General features: G+C 37.9%; 1 protein-coding gene across 8 annotated transcripts in view; it reads left to right on the forward strand.

Moving 5' to 3' along the window:
* USP54 (ubiquitin specific peptidase 54) overlaps window positions 1-27,347 on the forward strand; it is a 133,473-nt gene that overhangs the window by 37,978 nt on the left and 68,148 nt on the right. For 2 of the 8 annotated variants that reach the window (XM_078434385.1, XM_078434387.1), the window contains exon 2: window positions 10,405-10,442. The exons of 2 other annotated variants lie outside the window; for them this stretch is intronic. The gene's annotated coding sequence lies outside the window, so the exon portion shown is untranslated. Of the gene's footprint in view, window positions 1-9,730; window positions 9,815-10,313; window positions 10,443-25,872; window positions 25,948-27,347 lie in introns of those variants that run through there. 4 more of the 8 variants (XM_078434386.1, XM_078434389.1, XM_078434383.1 and 1 more) reach the window with 4 other exon arrangements.

Below are 27,347 nucleotides of genomic sequence, written 5' to 3' on the forward strand. Positions count from 1 at the left end.
AAAATTGAGAAATACTGCCAAAATTTTTTTATTCCTGTCAAGACTAAATGAAAATGTATCCTTCTCTGCATCCTCACCTACACTGATTTTATCCAACTTTTAAACATTTGGCAATATGAGATCTGAAAAATGATATGTATCTTTCTTTTTTAAAAAATGTTTTCTTAAAATTTATTTTGAGAGTGAGAGAGAGAAAGAGACAGAGACAGTATGAGCAGGGGAGGGGCAGAGAAAGAGAGAAAGAGAATCCTGAGTAGGCCTCATATTGTTAGCGCAGAGCCTGACACGGGGCTCAATCCCATGAGCTGTGAGATCATGACCTAAGCTGAAATCAAGAGTCAGTTGCTTAACTGACCAAGCCACCAAGGTGCCCATTTTTGTTTTGCATTTTAAAAATTGGATAGGACATTTTTCCTGTCTTTATTGTCATCTTTTTTTTTCTTTCTGTGAACTGCACATTTAAAGTCTTTGCTTGTTTAAGAAAAGGAAATAAATTGGGAAGCCTGGCTGGCTCAGTCAGTGGAGCATCTGGCTCTTGGTCTTGGGTTCATGAGTTTGAGCCCCACGTTGGGCATAGAGCCTACTTTAAAAAAAAAAAAAAAAAAGGAAAGGAAATAAATTGTCACAAAGGTGTGATTTCCTTTCCCAAACCATCATGTGCTGCCATGTCTCCCTTTTTCCCTGTTTCCAGTTTGTATCACCAACTCAGGAGTAGTACTTATGTCTCTCTTTTATTTTTTTAAATTTTATTATTTTATTATTTTTTTAAATTTACATCCAAATTAGTTAGCATATAGTGCAACAATGATTTCAGGAGTAGATTCCTTAGTGCCTCTTATCCATTTATCCCATCCCCTCCTCCCACAACCCCTCCAGTAACCCTCAGTTTATTCTCCATATTTATGGGTCTCTTCTGTTTTGTCTCCTTCCCTGTTTTTATATTATTTTTGTCTCCCTTTCCTTATGTTCATCTGTTTTGTCTCTTAAAGTCCTCATATGAGTGAAGTCATACGATTTTTGTCTTTCTCTGACTAATTTCAATTAGCATAATACCCTCCAGTTCCATCTACGTAGTTGCAAATGGCAAGATTTCATTTTTTTTTTTTGATTGCTGAGTAATACTCCATTGTGTATATATACCACATCTTCTTTATCTAGTCATCTATCAATGGACATTTGGGCTCTTTCCATACTTTGGCTATTGTTGATAGTGCTGCTATAAACATGGGGGTGCATGTGTCCCTTTGAAACAGCACATCTGTATCCCGTGGATAAATGCCTAGTAGTGCAATTGCTGGGTCATAGGGTAGTTCTATTTTTAGTTTTTTGAGGAACCTCCATGCTGTTTTCCAGAGTGGCATTCCCAGTAGTACTTATGTCTCTTTAATGAAGGTAAATATCTGCCCTTCTTTTTTTTCCTTCTGCCCTTTTTTCACCCACCAAAGGTAGCTCTCTGTTTTCTGTGCATCCTAGAAATAGTCAAATTGTTTATCAAACAGATGGTTTTAAATCAGCTTCTGAGGGAGTACTCTAGGGAAATATGCCCAAGAAACATCAGGAAGGATTTCTATAGACAGATGGGGGAATGTTTGTAATTGTTTAGCAATAAGTATGCCCAGCAAGTATCACTTCAGCCTGCTTTGTTCATCTGTTCAGTCTTTCCACATGAACAGAAGATATGTACTCTGACTTTTGCTGCTTGCCATTTTGATGGCATTTTCAGCCTTATTTTTGTCAAAGTGAATTATCTGTCTCCATCCATTTTGGACATATGTGTAATCAATAGTATTACTGTTGGTTTCTTGATGTAGGGAAAATAGTGATTGCATTCTGTCCTGAATTAAATGACAATGTCAGAATGTAAGAATGTACGACAGACTGATTTTCTTTGCTTATGTATTCTTTAAAAACAGCTGTTCAAAATCTCATACACATAGAAATTGTTTGCCAAGCATTTGAAGCCATCTTGTTTTACCAGGTGGCAGCTGCTGCTGTTTGTTGGGACCTAATTTAAACCACAGACATGAAATAGTGTCCTTGTTTTTAAAAAGAGAAAGCATGATTTCTTGAAAAACATCTTTACGGAGATACAATTCACATACGAGACAAGTCACCCATTTAAAGTGTACAATTCAGTGGTTTTTTTTTAAGTCTATTTATTTATTTTGGGGGGAAGTAGGGCAGAGAGAGAGGAGAGACAGAGGATCCCAAGCAAATTCTGCACTCTCAGCGCAGAGCCTGAGGTAGAGCTCAATCCCAGGAACTGCGAGATCATGACTTGAGCTGAAACCGAGTTGGACACTTAACTCATGGAGCCACCCCGGCGCCCCCAATGGTTTTTAATATATTTGCAGCATGGAACAACCATCACCACATCAATTTTAGAACATTTTTATCACCCCTAGAAGAAATGCTATACTTATTATAGTCACTTTCCATTTCCTTCACACCTCCTCTCAGCCCTATGCAGCGGCTTTCTGTCTCTATAATTTGCCTATTCTGAACATTTCATATAATTAGAATCATGAGATAAGTGGTCTTTTGTGATTGGCTTCTTTCACTTAGCATGCTTTCAATGTTCATATATGATTGTAGCATATATTAGTACTTCATTCTTTAAAAATTTTTTTTTCTAGTGTTTTATTTATTCTTGAGAGAGAGAGAGACAGAGCACAAGCAGGGGAGGGGCAGAGAGAGAGGAAGACACAGAATCTGAAGCAGGCTCCAGGCTCCGAGCTGTCAGCACAGAGCCTGACGTGGGGCTTGAACTCAAGAACTGTGAGACCATGACCTGAGCCGAAATCGGACGCTTAACCAACTGAGCCACCCAGGTGTCCAGTACTTCATTCTAATAATGGTTGGTTGAATACTGTACCATTGTATGAATATACCACAATTTATCCATTCATTAGATGGTGTATATTTGGATTGTTTCTACTTTTTGGCTATTATGAATAACGCTACTATGAACATTCGTGTACGGGTTTTTTATTTTTTGAGAGAGAGAGAGAGCATGTGCATGTGTGTATACGAGTGCATGCCTGCATGAGCAGGGTAGGGGCAGAGGGAGGGGGAGAGAGAGAATCTCAAGCAGACACCATGCCCAGTGCGGAGCCTGACTTGGGGCTTAATCCTACCACTGTGAGACCTGAGCCAAAATCAAGAGTTGACACGTAACTGACTGAGCCACCCAGGCTCCCCTTCTAAAAGTTTTACAGTTTTAGCTCATTCATTTAGATATTTGACCACATTTTTGAATTTTGAATTTCCTTTTTTTTATATATTTTGAGAGAGAGCATGTGAGGGGCAGAGAGAGAGGGACAGAGGAAGAATCCCAAGCAGGTTCTGCACTGTCAGTAGGGCTGATGTGGGGTTTGAACTCACCAACTGTGAGGCCATAACCTGAACTGAAATCAAGAGTTGGATGCTCAACTGACTGAACCACCCAGGTACCCCGACCCCATTTTATAAAAAGTTTATTTATTTTGAGAGAGGGAGGGGCAGAGAGAAAGAGAGGGAGAGAGAATCCTAAGCAGGCTCCATGCTGTCAGCACAGAGTCCATTGTGGGCTCAGTCTCATGAACTGTGAGATCATGACCTGAACTGAATGAAATCAAGAGTCAGACGCTCAATGGACTGAACCACCCAGGTGCCCCAGATACTTGACCCCATTTTGAATGTGCCATGTTTGTTTTTTTAGTATTTTATTTTTTTAACTTTATTTTATCTTGAGAGAGAGAGAGAGAGAGAGAGAAAGAGAAAGAAAGAGAATCCCAGGTAGGCTCTGTGCTGTCAGCACAAAGCCTGACATGGGGCCCAATCTCATGAAACATGAGATCATGACCCAAGCTGAGATCAAGAGTCAGACGCTTAACTGACTGAGCCACCCAGGTGCCCCTGCTTTTTTAATATTTTAAAGAGAGTGAGAGAACACACACGCAAGCAGGGAAAGGGCAGAGAGAGAATCAGAGAAAGAGAATCCCAAACAGGCTCTGCTCTGTCAGCACAGAGCCTGGTGCTGGACTTGATCCCACCACCCTGGGATCATGACCTGAGCCAAAATCAGGAGTCAGATGCTCAACTGACTGAGCCACCCAGGTGCTCTGATCCCATTTTAAGTTAATTTTTACATGTGGTGTGTGTTAGGAGTCCAAGTTCATTCTCTTGCATATGGATATCCAGTTGCCTCAATGCCTTTTTTTTTTTTTTAATGTTTATTTATTTTTGAGAGAGAGACAGAGTGTGAATGGGGAAGGGGCAGAGAGAGGGAGACATAGAATCCAAAGAAGGCTCCAGGCTCTGAGCTGTCAGCACAGAGCCTGATGCAGGGCTCGAACCCACGAACTGTAAGATCATGACCTGAGCCTAAGTCGGACGCTTAATCGACTGAGCCACCCAGGTGCCCCAATGCCTTTTTTTTTTTTTTAAGTAGGCTTCACAGCCAGCTTAGAGCCCAATACAAGGCTTGAACTCATGACCCTGACTGAGATCAAGACCTGAGCTGACATTGAGTCAGATGCTTAACCGACTAAGCCACCCAGGTGCCCCTCAGGGCCATCAAATATTTTTTTTATTGGGGTGCCTGGGTGGCTCAGTTGGTTAAGCATCTGACTTTGGCTTAGGTCATGATCTCATGGTTCATGGGTTTGAGCCTCACGTTGGGCTGTGTTATGCTTACAGCTCAGAGCTTGGAGCCTGCTTCAGATTCTGTGTTTCCCTCTCTCTGCCCCTCTCCCGCTGTGTTCTCTCTCTCAAAAATAAATAAACATTTAAAATTTAAAAAAAATTAAAAAATTTATATATATAGAGAGAGAGTGAGCAGCAGAGGCGGTCAGAGGGAGAGAAAGAAAGAATCTTAAGTAGGCTCTGTGCTCAACATGGAGCCTAATGTGGGGCTCCATCCCACGACCCTGGGATCATGACTTGAGACAAAATTGAGAGTTGGATGCTCAACTGACTCAGCCACTCAAGCATCCCTCAATGCCATTTTTTAATGAGACTATTCTTTCCTCATTGAATTGTCCTGGCACAATTTTGTGATATTTAACGTTCAGTTGGACATAGGGAAAATTTTACCATGTACATCCTAACACATTTTTTGTAACTCCACCCCAAATCAGTTTAAGTTTGCTGAAGTATGGTGGAAATCTCAGAGGCTTTCACTACTGTTAGGGAAGACAAAAAACCATTCAGGAAACAATATTGCAAAAAATAGAAATTATGCTGCTGACATTTTACCATAACTGTAAACTCAATTTGGTTCTTTTGTTGTTGTTTCCTTTAAACAATATTTTTAACGTTTATTAAACACAGCCAGAGTGTGGGCAGGGAGGGGCAGAGAGAGAGAGTGGGAGACACAGAATCTGAAGCAGGTTCCAGGCTGCTCAAACTAGTGAACTGTGAGATCATGACCTGGGCCCAAGTCGGAGGCTCAACCAACTGAGCCACTCAGGTGCCTCTCTTTTCCTTTTATTTGAGTATAGTTGATATATAATGTTACATTAGTTTCAGGTGTATAACTTAGTGATTTAACAAGTTTTCACCACAAGTGTAGCTACCGTTTGTCCCATTACATTGCTATTACAGTATCATTGACTATATTCCTTATGCTGTGCCTTTTATTGCCATGACTTATTCATTCCATTACTGAAAGTCTCCCTCTTCCCTTCACACATTTTGCTTCCCTTCCCAGCAACCATTAGTTTGTTCTCTGTATTTATAGGTCTGGTTCTGCTTTTTGTTAATTCATTTTTTTAAAGATTCCACTTATTAGTGGAATCATATGGTATTTGTCTTTCTCAGTTGTATTTCATTTAGCATAATACCCTCTAGGTCCATCCATTTTGTCTCAGATGGCACAACCTCATCTTTTTTATGGTCATGTAATATTCCAGCGTGTGTGTGTGTGTGTGTGTGTGTGTGTGTGTGTGTGTGTGTATACACCACATTTTCCTTATCCATTCACCTGTTGATGGACACAGGTTGCTTCTATATCTTGGCTATTGTAAATAATGCTGCAGTAAACATGGGGTTGCATGTATCTTTTCAAGTTAGTCTTTTTGTTTTCTTTGGGTAAATGCCCAATAGTGAAATTATTGGAAAATAATGGTTCAATTTGTTTCTTAAAGGCTTTTAAGGAGATACCTTCTATTTCAGCACACAGTCATTTCAGAGACAAAGGGAGGTGTTATCAGAACCAGGAGCAAATTGCTCTTCAGTTTATTCCCCATTTTAGTTTTTTTTAATTGTTTATCTATTTTGAGAGAAGACAGTGTGAGCAAAGGAGGGACAGAGAGAGACACGTACACACACAGAGCCTGAAGCAGACTCCAGGCTCTGAGCTGTCAGCACAGAGCCCAATGCGGGGCTTGAACCCACAAACCACGAGATCATGACCTGAGGCAAAATTGGACACTCAACCGACTGAGCCACCCAGGCACCCCAGTTCCCCATTTTAGTTTGTGACATCCTGGACTTTTGACACTGTCACCACTTGTCCCTTACTCCTCTTGTGTGTCTGCCCCAAATCTTCACAGATTTGGAGTAAGAATACTAGAAGAAAGAGCTCTAGAAGTGATTGTGTTGTCTAAGGATTTGAAGAGGTTTAGAATAAGAATACAGCAGGTGAACATGAGAAAAATACAGGATTAGGGATCAGATATGCTTTGAGAAAATTGGAGGGAGAGTCTTAGTATAAAAGCATCATAACTAGACCTGAGTGGCTTCCTCTATTTGCAGAAGTAGTAAGTTCAAAATCTGTGTGGTCTGATAAGATCACCTGAATTTATCTTCTCTGGAACAGGAATAGGCTACCAACATAACTTTTACTGGCATTCAATATTTAGTCAACTTTCTTCCCCATCATCATTTTCTTCTTTTTTGATTATACCTTAAACTTGCAGGTTTAAGGTTTAAAAGAGAATGACAGATTCATATTTTTTACTGTTTGCTGTGAGACTAGAATTAGGTGATGCCCATAGTGCACTTGAAAGATATTTCACATTCTTCCTGCTCTCTAGGAGCTTTCAAGTCTATTTTGAGAAAATTTAAGTCCTTGTTCTAGAGATATATTGGCTAATATTCATAATGACAATGCTATTTGAGGTAATTTTTAGAAAGATGCAAGATATAATTTAATATATGAATTTATTTATTTTTTTTCCGCCCTGCCCTAATATATGAATTTAAATAATGATGATATTATAACAACAGAGACCCAAATAATGGGTCCCTGACTGACTTTCCTCTTTTTTTAGAGTCCATTTGTGTTAAAAATACACAGAAGTTTTCTTGGATGGTTTTACTGCTTAGGACTATGCTTAACAGCCAAAGTTTCTCTCAAATGTGTCCTTAGGATTAGTTTTTTTTTTTTTTTTTTATCTCTTTCTTGTCTGCAGTAATACCTCTTCTCAATAATGTGTACCTGAGTGAAATAACCAGATATTGAAGGTATACACACTACTTACCAACGATGTGAATAAATCTCAGAATAAAACTAGAGGGACACATGGGTGGCTCAGTCAGTTGTGTGTCCGACTCTTCACTTTGGCTCAGGGCATGATTTCACTGTTTATGAGTTTGAGCCCTTTGTTGGGCACTGGGCTGACAGTGCCAAGCCTGCTTGGAATTCTCTCTCTCTCTCTCTCTCTCTCTCTCTCTCTGTCTCTGCCTCTCCCCCACTCGTGCACCCATGCACGCGCTCTCTCTCTCAAAATAAATAAAAAATAAATAAATAAACTAAAAAAAAAAAAACCACTAGATACAAATCAAATGTATAGATTCTCTTGTTTTCCATTGATTTTCCAGTATATTCTTCCATACAACATAGAGTCAAAAAGCTAGAATATTTTTTCTTGTGTTCCTTGTTAACTAAGATCAAGTCCATTTCTTAGTTTCATTTTCCATAACTCCAGTTTAACAGCTTTGTATTAAGCTGTTTTTTTTTTTCTTTTCCTGTCAGCATATAGCCCAGGGATCAAATGCTACTGTTTTTATGGGCTTCCACTTGATATAAAGCAGTCTCTACCCTGCTGCTTCCCATGTCAATCCTCCATAGTTTATTTAAAAGTTCACAGACTTCCTCACTACCCTCTGGAGTGCTAGAATCAAGAGGCTTTTATTTTCCAGTTTGGCTTCTCTGAAGCCACTCAGCTCTTGCCTTTACTGCCAACATCAGCATTATCATTAGCATCTCAGGAATAAAAACCAACAAAAATGGTTTTGCTTTGGGGTTACTTCAGGAGCAGTCACCTTGGTTTTTCTTAGAGCAATTGTTTCTTTTATGACTTTAAGAGAAGCAAAATGTTCTTTCATTAAATTGAACATTCTGCTGTACCCTATCCTGCCTGCTAGTGGAGACCGATTATGAAAAGTTGTGAGATCAGACCAAGAGGGACTTTATAGCCTGTGTTCTTCCATTGACTCCTGCCCCCCATTTCTCTTGATTGCTTTGTCCACATCTTAGAGGTAGTTCCTCCCTGCTCATGATATTTATGTTTTTTTCCTGAGGTGTTTGCTTATTATGGTCAAAGGTAGGGTATTATGTGTAACACTCCTTACACAGTACTTGAACAATATGACAAGTTTTGTTGAGGTACAGTTTTACAAAGTACTATTGTAGCAAAAATCATCCAGCTTTAGGATCCCTGGACATTTAAACATGACATCTGAAACCATATATATCACTCTCCCTCTTGACCTAGCAATCATGCTCACAAGAACTTTCCTACAGGCAGTCTGGCACTTAAATAGCAGAAACCTGTAGTTACTCAATTTATTTTAGGTGGAGAGGCCCAGTGGTTGGCGGAGAGTTGTCTCTGTTATGTGAGACAGAACCTCTTGTGCTGTCTTGAAAAGGAATTAAGAAATGTCAAAAAATAACTTAGACAAGGTGGAGTATAATTATATAGGAGAGTTTTATGTGAATTATTTTCTGAGTGGTTTCAAAAGAGATTGTAATCTGTTAGGGTGAGATTTTCCTGTGGATCACCTCCCTTGCCTGGCTAATATATGTAAAGTTATTTATCTGGTTAAATTGTAACCAGGGTTGAAGATTTGTTAACTCTGCCCCAGTACTCTAGTTTATTTGATTAGTCCCACAACAAATGTATAACCATCACTGAATGACTTGATTAGAGAGCTTGACATTGTTATTTGTACATTCTTTCTTTGCAGTTAGCACTGATTAGTAGAAAGCCTATGTTTCACACTTTGAAATGACATCTCCACCCCCACCTACCACTAGGAGACCTGTTAGAATACTAATGGTTAGCAAAAGAACAGCAGTATCTTTTTTTTTTTTTTTTTAATTTGGGTACGCTTCCTGCTGTGAAAGGAATGCTTTAGTGTATTGTTAAAATGTAAGAGCTTAATTAGTTTTGGGCAGTGCCTGAATATGTTTAATTTTACTAATAAATCTTAAATCTTTTTATAAGTCAACTCATATATTTTCTTGCAAATTATAGAAGAAATACAGCAGACCTTCATATATGGCAGGGATTCTGCTGATGAATTTTTTTTTAATCAGTATGCTTATAAAACAACAACTTTCAATAAAGCTGTTTTATAACTGGGAGTAATACATAGAAGGGTGTGTGTTGGTCCTCTGGGGCCTTTGTGCCCTGCCTGCAAATGTAAGTTCTGGGCTGACTGATCACATGCTTAGGGGCAGGACTCTGCCTGCTGTTTGTTCTTGGTGACATAACTTGGCCTCTTCCCTGAGAGGGGTGGAGATCTTTCACTGTCTTTGCCTTTGGTTTTGGGAACCTTTGAGATCCCAAGGATTTTAAAATTGATTCTGGAATTCAACTAACTGGTCAGTTCACACAATAACTTTCTTTAAGAGTGTCTTGTTTAAGGAGGAGTTTTGCAGGTCTTGGAATTCTGAATTAAGGATTTAAACAGTAACATTGTTTTGGTAATACAAATGTGTCTTCTTCTAGTGCTCCTTTTGACTGTACTGCAAAGGAATGTTTTTTAGGGCTGGCCCTCCATTTGGAAGCAGCTGCTATCCTGCAAACCTTATTGTTACACTGCTGACCTTTGTCGTCAGGAATGCCCCTAGAGAAAACAGTCTCCTAATTGTTTTTCTTAAGCCTCTATGAAGTTTGAGATATGTCCTTTCAAGTTATTTGTGGTTACTTTCTTAAGTTTACCTTGTTTACATTTAATTGGAGGCTCCATCTTTTTAGCTTTATCATGAATTGTCAGTTCTGAGCTCCTGGTAGGTGGTAAAAAGAATTGCCCTTCCCCTGTTACCCTGTTCTGCAGGAAGCCTTTGTGGTTTAGATTCATAGTTTCCCATTGTTGCTAGCTGCAGTTGTCTCCTCCCTCCCATACCCTTCCCTCCCCACACCTCTAGCTCTTTCCTTGACCCTCCTCATTTCTCCATCCTTTACCCCACAGACGCCCTTGGAATTGCTGGAGGTTGAGCGTGCTGTCTGGTGAGTATTGTGCTTGTGGCAAAACTGAGTGGATGGAGGGATACAGTCTTTGTGTCTGGTCGGTCTTTGTGAAGTGTTGCTCTGAATAGCAAAAGTTTAAACTTTGAAATTGAGGGTGTTGAACTCTCTTTACTTTTAGAAGGGCTTCTGGATTGTTTGTTTGTTTGTTTTGTTTTGTTTTGTTTTTTTACTCTTCTCTCTGTTTCAATTAAAGCTTTGGAAATTTGATGTTTATTACTGGTTAAAAAAAATTCTCATAGATTTTCTTGAGCTCATTAAGATTAAAGTAAGTGTTACAGGTTTAGTATTTTAAATTCCCTTCAAATAGAAGGTTATTTGTGATTTTTAAAATATTTTCAGTATTAATATATTGATAAAAGTAATAACAAAGAAAAGATCTGTTTTGTGGATAAGCTGGAAAGTAGTATTTGCTTCCAGAAGCAGAGTAATTCTTTTTTCCTCTCAGCAGAATGTTTTTGGCAAAATTCACTATAGATTATAGTAATATGTTGTTAATTCTGGGAAATGGTTTGCTGAGTACTTCAGGATAACAGATGCTTCTGGGAATTATTTTTTTGGAAAGTTAGATTTGTTCATTAGCTGCTGCTCACTTGAAGTGTGAGATCTATAATCCTTTTGAAAGTAAAATATTTAATATTTAGTGTTCACATTGAGTCAGATATCACTTTCATAAAGGGCTTTTTATTTCTTTGGATTGTATTGATCCTCAGCTAAGAAGCTGTACATGTGCACACCTTTAGTTCTCCAAAAGTATTGCTAATTAAAGTAATATTTATGGTAGACAGTGTGAGGGAAAACTTGTTCATGGGATGTTATTGCTGTTCAATTGAGTCATTTATTCAAGTGATAGTTGCACTTGTACAGTAATGATTTCCTGAGTTTTTACAATGTGGCAGGTGCTAGTTCCTATGCTAAGTACTTTGCGTTTCCTTCTTATTACCAGTACAATTCTGCCATGTAAGTAGTAATATCCCTCTGGTCAGCAGCAGTCATACATGGGTAGAAGGAACATGGTTTTGTTTTGTTTTTTTTTTTTCCTGCAAAATGAGAATAATCCCTATTTGGCAGATTCGTTGTGGGAATTAAAGGGCATATCAGACGTCTGGTGCCTAACTCAGAGTTGGTGCTCATTAAGTGTTGACTGCTATTCTAATTTTATAGCTATATTTTGCTGCAAGTCTCTTAGTTGTGTTAGACCTAGGATTTCAACTGGCTCAAAACCTGGAGTCTGGTAGCATGTTTTTGAGTATTGTGAAGGTTTTTGGAGTAGATTTCAGTGGATCCCTGCCCATTCCTCCACCTCCTGCTCCCATAGAGGAGGGTGCTTTTTTTTTTTTTTTAAGTTTATTTATTTGGTTTTGAGAGAGAGGGTGACAGAGAATCCCAAGTGGGCTCTGCACTGTCAGCACAGAGCCTGATGTGGGGCTCTAACTCATGAACTATGAGATCATGACCCGAGTCAAAATCAAGAGTCAAATGCTTAACCAACTGAGCCACCCAGGCACCCTGAGGAGGGGTTCTTTATAGATGCCCTTCTTTTCTTGCTATCCTCTGTCACTTTCCCAGTCATGTGCTTGGCCTCTGTCACTGGAGTTGCTTGTGCCATTCAGTACCAGTGTTCTCCCAGCAGAAATGAGTCAAGCCAGTATAGTCAGTGGCATCCCTATTTTCCTCTTGTTGATAGAGCCATCATGCTTTTATTATTGTTTGTGCTGAAAGAATTGGGGTAGTGGTGTGTTTATAATGATTCATAAATAGAGCATCATTGCAATCAAGCATTTAAATTAAGAAGCTTTAGGGGTTTAAAAAATTAGGGGAAAAAAATCTCTAGTTCTACGTTGTCGAGCCAGAGGATAATATAGGGCAACTTCATGCAACTCATAGTTATCATTTTGCCATGTTGGAGCCTAATACAATTGCTATGGATTCTCTTCCCTTTAACCCCTGCTGTTAACTAGTTTGGTACTATTAGCAGTGTGTTTGAGAAAGAATATTGTGTTAGTCCTTCTGGCCACAGAGTATCTTTCTTCCATAGACCTTTTGGAAACAGAAGGTGTGATTTAGGTATGATATGATGTAGGCAGTACATTCAGGGAAGAGACAGAGAGATGACTTGGTATACTTACAAGTGAATTAATCCCTAAACTGAAAAATGTGTTTTACAAAGCTTAGCTCTTCATTCATTCTTTAACTTAGTAAGTATTGAGCATCTGTTGGGTGTAAGGAAGTGTAACTTCCTATATTGTATTCTAATAAAGTACAGGTATATTGGTTAAGTACTGATGAATGAAGTTCCTGGGAGGGAGGGAGGGAATATGTCCCAATTGGTAAGGAGCCATATTTAGACAATCCTTTGGAAAATGAGTTAATATAAATGACTACTCCTTCCTGATAGGGTGTGGCTATTATTAATCTCTATTGCTATAAATTGCCAGCAGAATGGCTTCTTCAAACAGGTTTGCTGAGTGGAGAGGATTACTTGTATTAGGACTGAGAAGATGGGAGTGGGAAAGGAAGTAGTATTCCTTATTGAGTATACACAGAAAACTTTGTGTGTGTGTGTGTATGTTTTAAGGGGATTAGTGGTAAATGAGGTTGGAAACATGCATGGGTTAAGATTATAGAAGGTCATTTAAGGCCAAGGAGTTTTGACTGTATTTTGTCACTGAAGTTTTCTAAGCTACATAAATAGTGATTGATTAGAGTTTGCTTTTGGCAATATTTTATAGATGGGATTAGAAAGGGAAAAATGGTTTGGAAGTTACTATAGTAGTCTAGGTGAATTGTATTCAGAATGCATTATTTTTAGAATACATTTGCCTTCATTTTGATATGACTTTGGGTTTATGCTAACAATTATAGTTTAATGTCATACAACTTTACATTAAGTTTATGTATGTGTATTTGTACATGTAAGAGAGAAAGGGAGAGGGAAGAAGAGACATATAGGTGATGGCCAATCATCATGATCACTTTTTTTTTTTTTAAAGGAAACTCTATGCCCAATGTGGGACTCAAACTCACTACCCTGAGATCAAGAGTTGAATGCTCTAGGGGTGCCTGTGTGGCTCAGTTGGTTAAGCTTCTGATTTATGCTTGGGTCATGATCTCACAGTTCATGAGTTCAAGCCCCGTGTCAGGCTCTGTGCTGTCAGCTCAGAGCCTGGAGCCTGCTTCAGATTCTGTGTCTCTCTCTCTCTCTCTCTCTGCCCCTCCCCTGTTCATTCTCTCTCTCTCTCTCTCTCTCTCAAAAATAAATAGAACATTAAAAAAATTTTTTTTTAGAGAGTTTGCATGCTCTACTAACTGAGCCAGCCAGGTGCCCCCCCAAATTCCCTAGGAATCATAATCAGAGCTCCTATTTTGTACCTGGCCCTAAATATTTTGCATATATAATTTTGTTGAATACTCTCAGCAGATCATATATATTATAGGTAGTAAATGACCTGAAAGTCATAGAGCAGGATTGGAATGTAGATTCATCTTATTCTTTATCATCATCATCAAAGCATTTATGCCTCACTTACTAATACCAGGTACTAGGCTAATTAAACATGTATACATTATTGCATTTAATCTCCACAACAATCCCATGATTTAGATGTTATTTATTAATCCCATTTTACTGATGAGGCGCCTGAGACTTCAGTAACTTGGTTAAGATGATACAATTGTTAGTTGTTAGGTGGTGGAGTCCAGATCTGTTCTACTTTGCTAACTCTGAACCCTAAGTTGTATAATTCACATTGTGTTCTCTGGGAATGGTACCCCTTGGATCTCCACTGTGAGTATGGTGTTTCCTGAGGTTATGCAATGTAGTTGGCCCTGCAGAGCCTGCACTTTTAACCACTGTGTTCTCTCTACTATCATGCTCCTTCCCTCAGAAGTCAGTAAATTATCTTTACAACTCTGGATCCTTATAAGGATGGGCTAAGTAGCCTGCAACTGCCATTTCTGAGTTTGTCAGTTACAACAAAGTGAAACATGTCTTCTTGGCTTTGTATTTTCTTTCTAATTGGTTTTGGAAAATTTGTTTACATGACAGTTTTCTAAGTTCTTATAAAAGGAAAAATAAGGCTTTCTATTTTTTATCAGCATACAGTTCTTGTTGTTGTACATGATGTAATAATTTGAAGCTGCCAAAGTCCAACCCTCAGGAAATTGTTTGAGTTGAGTAACTGTATTCACTGGGGAGTTTGAGATAACTAGCCCATAAATCAACAAATAGCTTAGCCTTTTTTTATGGTTGTAGATGCTTATCTCTTTATTTTCAAGCTTGAATCAGAAGCAAATATTGATTCAATTGTTAGAGTCTCCATTAGAAAAAACCTACGGTATCGCAAGCTAGATATGGGCATTTGGGGGGCTCTTTTATTTAAGGAAAGTCAGAATTTGTCAGGGTGTTGGAATTGGTTGTTCTAGGTACTTATCCCTTCAAACAAAAAGTGTTCTCTTTCAATTAAACTTTCAGCGATTCACTGCCTATATATTCAACCTTTGTGTGGAATAAAAAGATGCCCTTAAGGAATATATGCTATAGTCCATGTACACAAATAACTGTAACATGAGGGAATGTTCCACATGTTCTGAGACCACAGAAGAGGATGAAATAAGTGAAAATGGAAAGGTGAAAGAGAGAAGGAATCTGGGAATGCTTTTTATTTATTTATTTTTTAAGAAATTAAAATTTTTTTGATGTTTATTTTTGAGAGAGAGAGTGAGTGCGAGCTAGCGGGGGAGGGACAGAGAGAGACTGAGACTCAGAATCCGACCAGGCTCCAGTCTCCGAGCTTTCCACACAGTGCCCAAGGCGGGGCTTGAACACAAGCCGTGAGAATCATGACCTGAGCCAAAGTCCCACGCTTAACCAACTGAGACATCCAGCTCCCCCAGAAAAATTTTAAAGTTTATTCATTTTGAGAGAGAGAGAGAGGGAGGGAGAGAGAGATAGCATGAGCAGGGGAGGGGCAGAGAGAGAGAGAGAGAGAGAGAGAGAGAGAGAGAGAGATAGAGAGAGATTGAAAATCCCAACCAGGCTCTGTGCTGTCCTGGGAAGGGTGGGAGAGCTCAGTTTCCCAAATGGTGATGTCATGACCTGAGCCCAAATCAAGAGTCATCTAAGATCATCTAACTCACTGAGCCACTCAGGCGCCCCTGGGAACGCTTTTGATGCAGCTTTTGATTGCAGGATACTTACGATTTTTAACAAGAAGAAATAGAAAGGAAAGGCACTCCTGGTGGAGGTAATATTAGAGCCAAGGTGCTGAGGGAGTAGAGTACAGAGCATATTCATTATACAGAAAGAGTCTAGCTTACCTAGAGTGGAGGATGAGTAAGGGGCACATAATAGGTGCTCAGTGAAATTTCTGATCAATGAATGAGAGAATAGAAGTTGTAGCTGGAAATAGTGGTAAGATCTAATAATTTTCAAACTTTGTGCAGGCGCCAGGCATATTGAATTCATTTTATAAATTAATAGTTAATTTTACTGGAAGAATATGTGTATATAAAAATATGTAGTATAAAAATCACAATCATGAAAATGAGTCAATAAGAAAAAAAAGCTGTCAGGGGCGCCTGGGTGGCTTGGTCGGTTAAGCATCCAACTTCAGCTCAGGTCATGATCTCACGGTTCGTGAGTTCGAGCCCCGCGTCGGGCTCTGTGCTGACAGTTCAGAGCCTGGAGCCTGTTTCGGATTCTGTGTCTCCCTCTCTCTCTGCACCTCCCCTGTTCATGCTCTGTCTCTCTCTGTCTCGAAAATAAATAAACGTTTAAAAAAAAATATTAAAAAAAAAAAGAAAAAAGAAAAAAAAGCTGTCAAAATAGGTCTGGTTAACTGCTTTTTTTTTTCTTTAAGTTTGCTATTTGTTCATGTTTTTGCCCTATTAGTACTAGAATAGGAAGACAAAAAATTATGGGGCAGAAACTTGTAAAAAAATCCATCCATTAATTTTCCCTTTTATGAATTAGAAAAGTACCATTTTTCTCTAGCCAAAAGAATGTCCCTTCTGGGAGCCATTAAAGATTTTTGAGAAAGAGAGTAATGTGGTATTTTAGGAGTCCTCTTGTAGTTACATGTAGGATTGGAAGCTTGACAATGAGTCAGTAAGGTGGTGCTTTGATCCAGAGGTGGTGAGGGTCTGAACCTTAGCAGCAGCTACAATGAGAATAGAATGAAAGGAAATAGACATCCAAATCTAGCCCCCTGTTTCTAAAAAGAAATAGTTACTAGTTATTAAACAGCTTTCATATTCTTAGTATATTAGGTGTCTTCAATGATTGGTTACCTCTGGTCCAGCATCCTTTCATTGTATTTTTAGGGAAAATGAGTTTAAATCCCAATTTTAGTTTTACTTAAGAAAATAATGAATTATAGATAATATATCCATGAATTATGGATAATTTAGAAAATAGAGAAAAGGGTATAAAAAATCCATAATTCCATCACCATAATACCCCCCCCCCTTTTTTTTTTACATTTACTTATTCTTTTTTTCCAACGTTTTTTTTTTTTTTTTTTTTTTTTTATTTTTGGGACAGAGAGAGACATAGCATGAACAGGGGAGGGGCAGAGAGAGAGGGAGACACAGAATCGGAAACAGGCTCCAGGCTCCGAGCCATCAGCCCAGAGCCTGACGCGGGGCTCGAACTCACGGACCGCGAGATCGTGACCTGGCTGAAGTCGGACGCTTAACCGACTGCGCCACCCAGGCGCCCCATACATTTACTTATTCTTGTGGATTTAAAACGTTTTCTAATAGTTCATTCTGGGTAAATCAAGTTCTGAGAAACAGGTTCCTGAACTGATAGAAGAACCCATTAACTGCTATACGGTGATGTTAAACATAATAAACCCAGAGATTTCACATGAAGGCTTCACTGGACTCCAGTTTACCAGGATCACAAACTATGTCAATGTCTCCTCTTTTCCTGTAAATCTTAGTCCACTTACCTTTATGCATATAGATCTTATTCTTCCAAATGCCTCTCTGTTCCCTGTTGGGTTCAAGGTTCCATCTCCTTCAATGAATTATTTATACAGTTTAAAGTTTTTTTTAAATTTTGAACCAATTTTGGACTTACAGAAAAGTTGCAAAAATAGTTCAGCTGGCTTCCTCTAGTGTTATCATCTTATATAACCATAGTACAATGATCAGAACCGGGAAATTAGTATTGGTACAATACTACTAATAACTAACGACATTTTTCAAATTTCACAAGTTTGTCTGCCAGTGTTCTTTTTGTTCCAGGAGCCTATCTAGGTTCTCACATTGCATTTTAGGTGCTTTTCTTCTTTAGTCTCCTGCATTCTGTAAAAATTCCTCAGTCTTTGTCTTTTGTAACTTTGACATTTTTGGAGAATATTGATCAGTTATTTTATCAAATTTTGATTTGGACTTTTCTGGTGTTTTCTCATGATTGGACTGAGGTCATATGATTTAGGCAAGAATACTGCAAATGTTGTGTCCTTCTCAGTGTATTATTACAATAGGATTCATGATGTTAGTATGTATTATTGCAGGTGAGGTTGACCTTGATTGTTGATTAAGGTGGTTTCTGCCAGGTTGCTCCACAGTAAAGTTAATAGTATCTTTTACCTTGCAGTTAATAAATATTTTCATGGAGATACTTTGATGCTGTCATTTATATAAATGTCATATTCTCCACACATGAGATTAGTAATGTTTACTTAGAGACTTCAACAAGCTTTTTTTATTATGAAATAAATTTCCTTAAAAGACCTAATCCCTTCTAAGCTTTCTACACCTTTTACCTGGTCTCATCAAAGGGTCCCCAGGATTTGTAGCAACAAATAATTTCTACACTTCATTGATCTTAGCCAATTTCATGTCCCATTTATAATGAAGTCTCCAATGCTAATAACCTGTAGATGTATGAACCTCATTTACCCCACTATCTCTTAGGGTGACCGGCTCTTTCTTCCTGGCCAAGTGCTCCTCTAGGCCTCATCTCTCTTACGCACAAGCCAGTTTCATTTCAGCAAACATTTGAATGACTATTTTTGTGTTTTTTAGAAACATTGGCTAAGAGAGGCTGACTTTGTTGATGAGGAATACAGTAGGGGATAATTAGAGTAGCTTCTGCTATAGTCTGGTTTATTACTTTGGCCTCAGAAAAATGGCAGTACATTTGAGGTACTGGATATACTTGTGAAGTAATTATTCTTTATATTTCATTAATACAGAGAAATAAAATTTTTTTCCCTAAATTAGCTTCTAGAACATTACTTTTAAGGCTGGCAGTCTTGAGCTATGATCTTTTAAGTTTTTTGGGTTTTTTTTTGTTTTGTTTTTGAGAGAGAGAGAGAGAGAGCAGGGGAGGGGCAGAGAGGGAGAGAGAGAATTCCAAGTAGTCTCTGCACTGTCAGCGCAGAGCCCAACACTGGGCTTGATCCCACAAACTGCAAGTTCATGACCTGAGCTGAAATCAAGAGTCTGACACTCAACCAACTAAGCCACCCAGGTGCCCTGAGCTATGATCTTTTAAATTAGCCCTGTTGGGGTGCCTGGGTGGCTTAGTTGGTTAATATCCAACTTCAGCTGAGGTCATGATCTCACGGTTGGTGAGTTCAAGCCTGGCGTTCGGCTCTGTGCTGACAGCTCAGAGCCTGGAGCCTGCTTCAGATTGTGTGTCTCCCTCTCTATCTGTCTCTCCCCCGCTCGTGTGCACTCTGTCTCTCAAAAATAAACAAACATTTTAAAAAGTTAAAGATAAAATAAAATGTAGTAAGCCCTGTCACTAAAAAAATTTTTTTTAATGTTTGTTTATTTTTGAGAGAGAGAGAGAGGGAGAGAGAGTGAGTGAGAGAGTGTGTGAGCGAGCAGGGGAAGAGAGAAAGAGGGAGACACAGAATCTGAAGCAGGCTTCAGGCTCTGAGCTGTCAGCACAGAGCCCGATGCAAGGCTCGAACTCGCAAACTGCAAGATCATGACCTGAGCTGAAATTGGAGGCTTGACTGACTGAATCACCCAGGTGCCCCAAGCCCTGTCATTTTTATTTTGTCCACCGATCCTCGGTGGAATTATCACAATAGGTTCAAGAATCCAAAATCCAAATGTACATCAACAGTATAATTTACCTATTTAGTGCTAATAAACTAAATACAATGACTAACATACTAGATGTTGCTTTGATTAGTAAAATACAAATTTATTGGTATTACTGAATTTATTATTTTTTAAATGTTTATTTTGAGAAAGAGCACATGCATGTGTGCATGAACTTGGGGAGGGGCAGAGAGAGAGACAGAATCCCAAGCAGTCTCCACACCAGCAAGGAGCCCAGCATGGAGCTTGATCTCATGACTGGGAGATCACGACCTGAGCCAATATCAAGAGTTGGATGCTTAACTGACTGAGCCACCCAGGTACCCCAGTATTACTGAATTTAAAGTAGCTTTTGAATTATGTTTTTTCTCAAGTAACATATACTATAGGGGCCCATTTTCTGTAATAGGATTCAGATTCTATGGACCCTGAAGCTCATATAATACAGGGGTCCTGCTTTTTTTTTTTTTAATTTTATTTTTTTGAGTTGTAATGTTCTAATAAATATTAAAGTAAAATACTTTTGTTTTATTAGCAAATCAACAATTAACAAAATATTTTAATTTTGGTAAGGTCTACTTTTTTCTTTTTAAAAATTAATTATTTTTAAATTTACATCTAAGTTAGCATATAGTGGAATAATGATTTCAGGAGTAGATTCCTTAATGCCCCTTACCCATTTAGCACCCCCCCCGCACCCCGCCACAAACTCTCCAGCAACCCTTGTTTGTTCTCTGTATTTAAGAGTCTCTTATGTTTTCTCCCCTTCCCTGTTTTTATGTTATTTTTGCTTCCCTTCCCTTATGTTCATCTGTTTTGTATCTTAAAGTCCTCATATGAGTGAAGTCATATATTTGTCTTTCTCTAACTAATTTCGCTTAGCATAATACCCTCTAGTTCCATCCATGTAGTTGCAAATGGCAAGATTTCATTCTTTTTGATTGCCGAGTAATACTCCATTGTATATATATACCACATCTTCTTTATCCATTTGTCTGTCAATGGACATTTGGGCTCTTTCCATAATTTGACTGTTGTTGATAGTGCTGCTATAAGCATTGGGGTGCATGCCCCTTCAAAACAGCACACCTGTATCCCTTGGATAAATACCTAGTAGTATAATTGCTGTGTCATAGGGTAGTTCTATTTTTAATTTTTTGAGGAACTTCCCTACAGTTTTCCAGAGTGGCTGTACCAGTTCGCATTCCCACCAGCAGTGCAAAGGAGATCTTTCTTTTTAATGTTTGTTTATTATTTTTGAGAGAGAGAGAGAGACAGAGTGTGAGCAGGGGAAGGGCAGAGAGAGAGGGAGACACCGAATCCAAAGTAGTCTCCAGGCTCTGAGCTGTCAGCACAGAGCCTGATGCGGGCTGGAACTCACGAACTATGAGATCATGATGTGAGCTGAAGTCAGACGCTTAACCAACTGAGCCACCCAGGCACCCCATCAGAGATCTTCTTTCTCCGCATCCTCACCAACATCTGTTGTTGCCTGAGTTCTTAATTTTAGCCATTCTGACAGGTGTGAGGTGGTATCTCATTGTGGTTTTGATTTGTGTTTCCCTGATGATGAGCGAAGTTGAGCATTCTTTCATGTGTTGGTTGGCCCTCTGGATGTTTTCTTTGGAGAAGTATCTATCTATTCATGTCTTTTGCCCATTTCTTCACTGGATTATTTGTGTTTTGGGTGTTGAGTTCGATCAGTTCTTGATAATTTTTGGATACTAAAATACATGAGCTTCACTTCAGGTGAGCCCTGCTCTCTTTCTCTCTTGTCCCTCCTGGGATTCTCTCTCTCTCTCTCTCTCTCTCTCTCTCTCTCTCTCTCTCTGCCTGCCTCTGCCCCTCACTCACTTTTGCCCTTTTTCTCTCTCTCAAAAAAGAACAAAAACAAAAACAAAAAACTTTTTTGTTTTTTTTCTCCGAAGTTTTATTTAAATTGCAGTTAGTTAACATGCAGTGTAATATTGGTTTCCTGGGACATCCAGTGCTCATCACAAGTGCCCTTCTTAATACCCCTCACCTGTTTAACCCATTCCCACCCACCTTTCCTCCTACCCTCAGTTCTCTATAGTTAAGAGTCTTTACAGTAGTTTCTTATGATTCTCATGATTTCAGTTATTGTAAATGGCTCCTCTTTCACTTCTTCTTCTTTTTTTTGTTGGTAGTTTATGTATTTGAGAGAGAGAGTATGTGCATGTATGCCAGTGGGGGAGGGGCAGAAAGGGAGAGAGAAAATTCCAAGCAGGATCATGCTGTCAGCCTGTCAGCACAGAGGTCTAGGTGGAGCTCAATCCCATGAACCCTGAGATCATGACCTGAGCTGAAATCAAGAGTCATATGCTTAGTGAGCCACCCAAGTGCCCCTCTTTCATTTCTGAGTATATTTATGAGTCTTCGCTCTTAGTGTAGCTAAAGATTTGTCAGTTTTATTTATCTTTTCAAAAATCCAGCTCTTCATTTTATCTTTTCTATTCTCTTTCTAATATGTGTTAAATTAACTTGATTATGGGAGTCCTTTCACAGTGTATACATATATCACATCATCACATTTTATACTCTATTATATACTACATTATAATTTTATTTGTCAATTATACCTTAAGTGGAAAAAAATTATGAACAGAACTTATTTAGGGCTCTTCAGAGTCTATTCAGCAATAGTATAATACAGGTCACTATAACTTATTCAGAGTTGAGAGCAATACAGTAATTTCTTAGATGCTCTTTCTCCTCTTTCCACCTTTGATTGATTACTTCATAGTTTTAAGACTTGGCTGGAAACTAGTAAATGTGGGTAAAGATGATGATATATTTTCTGTAGAGTTTGGGAATAAATAGCTGCCAGGTAGCCTGCTATCTCTCAGTTTGTTGTAGTCTAGGACTGTTCTCTGCAGAATGCTGAGAGTCCATTGGTTGCTACTGTGAGGGGCAAAATCAGAGAGGAGTACTTGGTAATAGGCTATGGGAGCATTTTTAATTTAAATTTGAATAAATTTGTACATACAGCTTAGTTGCCATTATCCAGGTGGTGGTTATTTTATTTATTTATTTTTAAAATATAATTTATTGTCAAGTTAGCTAACATACAGAGTATACAGTATGCTCTTAGCTTTGGGAGTAGATTCCCATGATACATCACTTATATACAACACCCAGTGCTCATCCCAACAAGTGCCCTCCTCAATACCCATCACCCATTTCCCACCCGCCCCTGCCCTCCCCATCGACTCTAGGTGGTGGCTATTTTTAATCATCATATAATGGCATAAAAACTAAACAAGATTCTCTATTGAAACTGTATGTGGACACCTTCTTTGGAATAGACTGACACTTAAGTGTCATGCTCACTTGTAATGTATATTACATGCTCACCAAGTTTTTTTCTTTTTGGAATCTGCTTGGGATTCTCTCTCTCTCTCTCTCTCTCTCTCACCCCTCCCTCTCTCTCTCTCAAAACAAATAAGTAAACACTAAAAAAATATCTTACTTGATAAGATGAAAGAATTATATGGCAAGTTTATATATATATGTAGTTCATACTTTTTCTGTATGTATAGGTAGAGTCACAATTTATAAACAGAAAGATGGATTATATGACAAGTAAGAGAAGCTTTGGTAAAATTTTGTGATAATGTAACCCACAATAACAGATATATAGATATAACACAGTTGGCTTTTGACCTCCATCCATTCCCCATTCTCAAATGGGGTGGGATAAAGCTCATCCTTTAGAGATGGAGGGTAACAGGGGACCCTAGAAACATTGGTATAATAGAAACATTAATTGTTCTTAAAATTATAGAAAACTTATTTAGGAATTAAGAAATGGGGGTGATCTCTTCAGGCTTGAGGTGGCCAAGGAAGGTTTTCTATGGTTTTTACAAAGAGGCTGGACTACGTAAAGAGGGGAAGAAGGATATTTAATATCCCAAGTAGGTAAAACAGAGTTAAGGTCACAGAAATGGAAGAACACTTTGGGAAGAAGGTTTCATATAGGGAAATAAAAGGAGATAAATATAAAAGGTAAATTAAAGTCAGATTGTGTTATTAGGAAACAAGCTAAAAAATTTGCGTATTATTTTGCAAGAGGGATTTTTTTGGGAAACTTTTTTTAATTTACACTTCAGAATATGCTTTTTAAAAGCAATTTAAAAATCTTTGGTAATTTACATTAAATTACCAAAATTTACATAAAAATACCAAAATCTTTTTGGTATAGAGTTCTGAATTTTGCTAAATGCATTATAGAGATGCCACCACAATCAAGATACAGAACAGTTTCATCACCCTGGTACTGCTTCTTTGTAATCAACCTCTACCCTTACTCCCAACTCCTAGCAACCACTGATCTATTCTGACTTTTAATTTTGACATTTCTAGAATGTCATATAAGTGAAATCATGTAGTATATAGCTTTTGAGTCTGACTTCTTTCACTTAGCATAGTACATTTGAAATTCATCAGTGCTTTTGTGTATGACAGTGTTCTTTACATTTTATTTTTGAGTATATTGTATGGATGTACCATTTACCAGTTGAAGAAGTTTTGGGTTGTTTCCAATTTTTCATGATTATGTGTAAAGACACTATAAATACTTGTATGCAGGTTTTTATGTGAGCATAAGCTTTCATTTCTTTTGGGTAAAATACCTAGGAATGGGATTGCTAGGTCATATGGTAAAAGTATATTTAACTTTACTTATAATTGCTAACTGTGTCATGTTTCATTTTCATCAGCAATTTTGGAGAGTTCCAGTTGCTCTATTCTTCCTCATTAGTACTTTTTTTTTTTTTTTTAAGTTTATTTATTTATTTTGAGAGAGACAGAGACAGCACAAGTGGCAGGGGCAGAGAGAGAGGGAGAGAGAAAATCCCAAGAGGGCTCCACGCTGCCAGTGCAGAACCCGACACAGGGCTCAAACTCGCGAAACTGTGAGATCATGAACTGAGCTGAAGCCAAGAGTTGAGTGCTTAACCGACTGAGTCACCCAGGCGTTCCCTCATGAGCACTTGTTATCATCCAGTTTTAAATATTTTTTAGCACGGTTTAAATATTTATGATTTTGTTTTTAGCTATTTTAATAAGCACATAGTGTGGTTTTAATTTCCATTTCCTAATTACTAATTATATTTAATATCTTTTTATATGTTTGCTATCTGTGTATCTCCTTTAGTGAAGGATCTGTTAAAATCTTTTGCCCATTTAAGAAAATTGGGTAATTTTTCTTATCAATGAGTTTAGAGGATTCTGTATATATTTTAGATACAAGTCACTTATCCATTATGTGATTTGAAAATATTTTCTTCCAATCTTTGCCTTGCCTTTTTATTCTCTTAACAGTGTCTTTTAAAGAATAAAAGTTCTTAATTATGATAAAGTTCAATTCTTTAATTTTTTTTTTTCTAATGGACTGTGCTTTTTTGTTATATCTAAGGAATCTTTGCTTAACCAAAGGTCACAAAATTTTGTCTTCTAGAATTTTTATAGTTTTAAGTTTTCCATTTAGAACTATGATCCAATTTGAGTTATTTTTGTGTAGGATATAAAGTGTGGGTTAAGGTTCACTTTTTTGCATGTTGTTCAGTTATTCCAGTATCATTTGTTGAAAAGACTATCCTTTCTTCATTGAGTTGCCTTTCCACTTTTATTAAAAATTAGTTGACCACGTATATGTAGGCCTGTTTTGGCCACTGTTCTGTTCCATTGATCTGTCTATTCTTTCACCAGTATTGTATGGTGTTGACTATTGAGCTCTACAACTTTGTTCTTCTGTTTCAAAATTAATTTGGCTATTCTAATTCCTTTGCCTTTTCATATAACTTTTACAATCAGCTAGTCAATTTCTACAAAAAGAAATCCTGCTAAGATTTTTATTTGACATTACATTGAATCTATGGATCAATTTGGAGTGAACTGACATCTTAAAATTGTTCAATTTATGAACATGGCATACCTTTCTACGTTTAGATCATCTTTGATTTCTTTCACCAGTGTTTCATAGTTTTCACTACATAGGTCTTACATATGTTTTGTTATATTTTTGCCTAATTATTTTATATTTTGTGGTGTTATTATAAATGGCACTGTAAAAATTTTCAATTTTAGTTGTTTACTGCTAGTATATAGAAGTATAGTTAATCAGCGGTTTTTTTGTACTGACTTTGTGTTCTATGACTTACCCCACATATTAGTTCTCAGAATTTTGTTGTTTTTTTTTTAGATTCCTTGGGACTTTTAAATGTTAAAGAACATCATGTTGTTTGTGAATAAGGACAGTTTTATTTCTTCCATCCCAATCTCTCTATTTTTTATTTCTTTTTCTTGCCTTGTTGCATAGGCTGTGACCTCCAGTATGATGTTGAATAGGAGTGGTAAGAGTAGACATCTTTGCCTTGCTTGGGACTTGAAAAAGGTGAGAGTGATCCTACCTCGCTCTTCTGCTAAGGCATAATTCAAGCTTTTTACCTTTTTGTGTAAAATGCACAAAAAGAAGTAATGAGGCATATTAAAGAGAAATATTAATTTTTCAAAAAAGTAATTATATAAGTGAATTGGAATGGCAAGAGATAGGAGGCCAGCAAGAGGTAATCTATTATAATAATCTAAATGGGAAGTAATTGTGGTATAAACTAGGGTGATGACAGTGGAAGTGAAAAAGAAGAATCAATAAAGAGATTTTTGAGGGGAGAATTGATAAGACTTTGTGACATGGATAAGGAAGGAGGGGATGGATAGGAAGGAGTCCAAAACTACAGAGGTTTTCAGCCTGGGTAATTGGAAATACCATTAGTTAAAAAAAAAAAAAGATAATCAGAGAGGAGGCACTATATTTGGGGGCAAAGGAGGTGGTTTCTTTTTCTTTTTTAAATTTTTCTATGTTTATTTTTGAGAGCAAGAGAGACAGAGCACAAGTGGGGGAGGAGCAGAGAGAGGAAGACACAGAATCCAAAGCAGGCTCCAGACTCTGAGCTGTCAGCACAGAGCCCGATGCGGGGCTCAAACCCACTGACCACAATATCATGACCTGATCCGAAGGTGAACACTTAGCCAGCTGAACCACCCAGGCACCTCAGGAGGTGGTTTCTGATTTGGACATATTGAACTTACAAAAGTGTGACAATGTGCAAGTATTTGGTGATTTGGTTTTAGAGTTCATGCGATTTGTGATTTGTCAGACCAGAAGTGATGGTTGAAGTTCTGACAGAGGAGGATGAGAATACCATGGGTGGAATTGTAGAGATGAGCAAGAACTTCTGATTTAAACTTTAAGGAATGTATTCTTTTAAGAATGTAACAAAGGAGAGGAAAAGTGAACTGTCAGGAGGAGGAACCAGTGTTCTGGTTTGTTATTCCATTTTATTCATTCTCTCATTTTCTTATTAATTCACCCAATGAATCCAGGATTATGTAGCCTCAAGGCAGCCAGTGTTAGGTGCTGCAAAAAAGAAGAATGAGGCCTGTGGAAAAAGCCAGTAGGTTTTGCAGTTAGGAGACTTCTTTAGATAGCGATGTTCCATGAAGGAAAGTTGTGGTGGTGGAGTCAAGATTAGCACCGTGTCCTGAAGAAGTTGATAGTGAGCATGAAGAGGTAGCAGTTGTAAGTTATTAATTGTGGAGACATTTAGTAGTGGAAGGTACAAAAAAATTTAGGACAGTAGACATAGGAGTTAATAATTTTGAGGCGGTCTTTGTTGTTGCTGTTTTTATTTTTCTTTTTAAAGAATATAGGATATCTGTATGAGGTTATCTTTAAAGGGAAAAGAACTTACAAGGAGGAAATGTTTGAAAGGTAATAGTAATAATAACAATCAT

The sequence above is a fragment of the Panthera onca genome, chromosome D2 (genome assembly GCF_046562875.1).
Source record: "Panthera onca isolate mPanOnc1 chromosome D2, mPanOnc1 haplotype 2, whole genome shotgun sequence".
Taxonomy (NCBI): Eukaryota; Metazoa; Chordata; class Mammalia; order Carnivora; family Felidae; genus Panthera; species Panthera onca.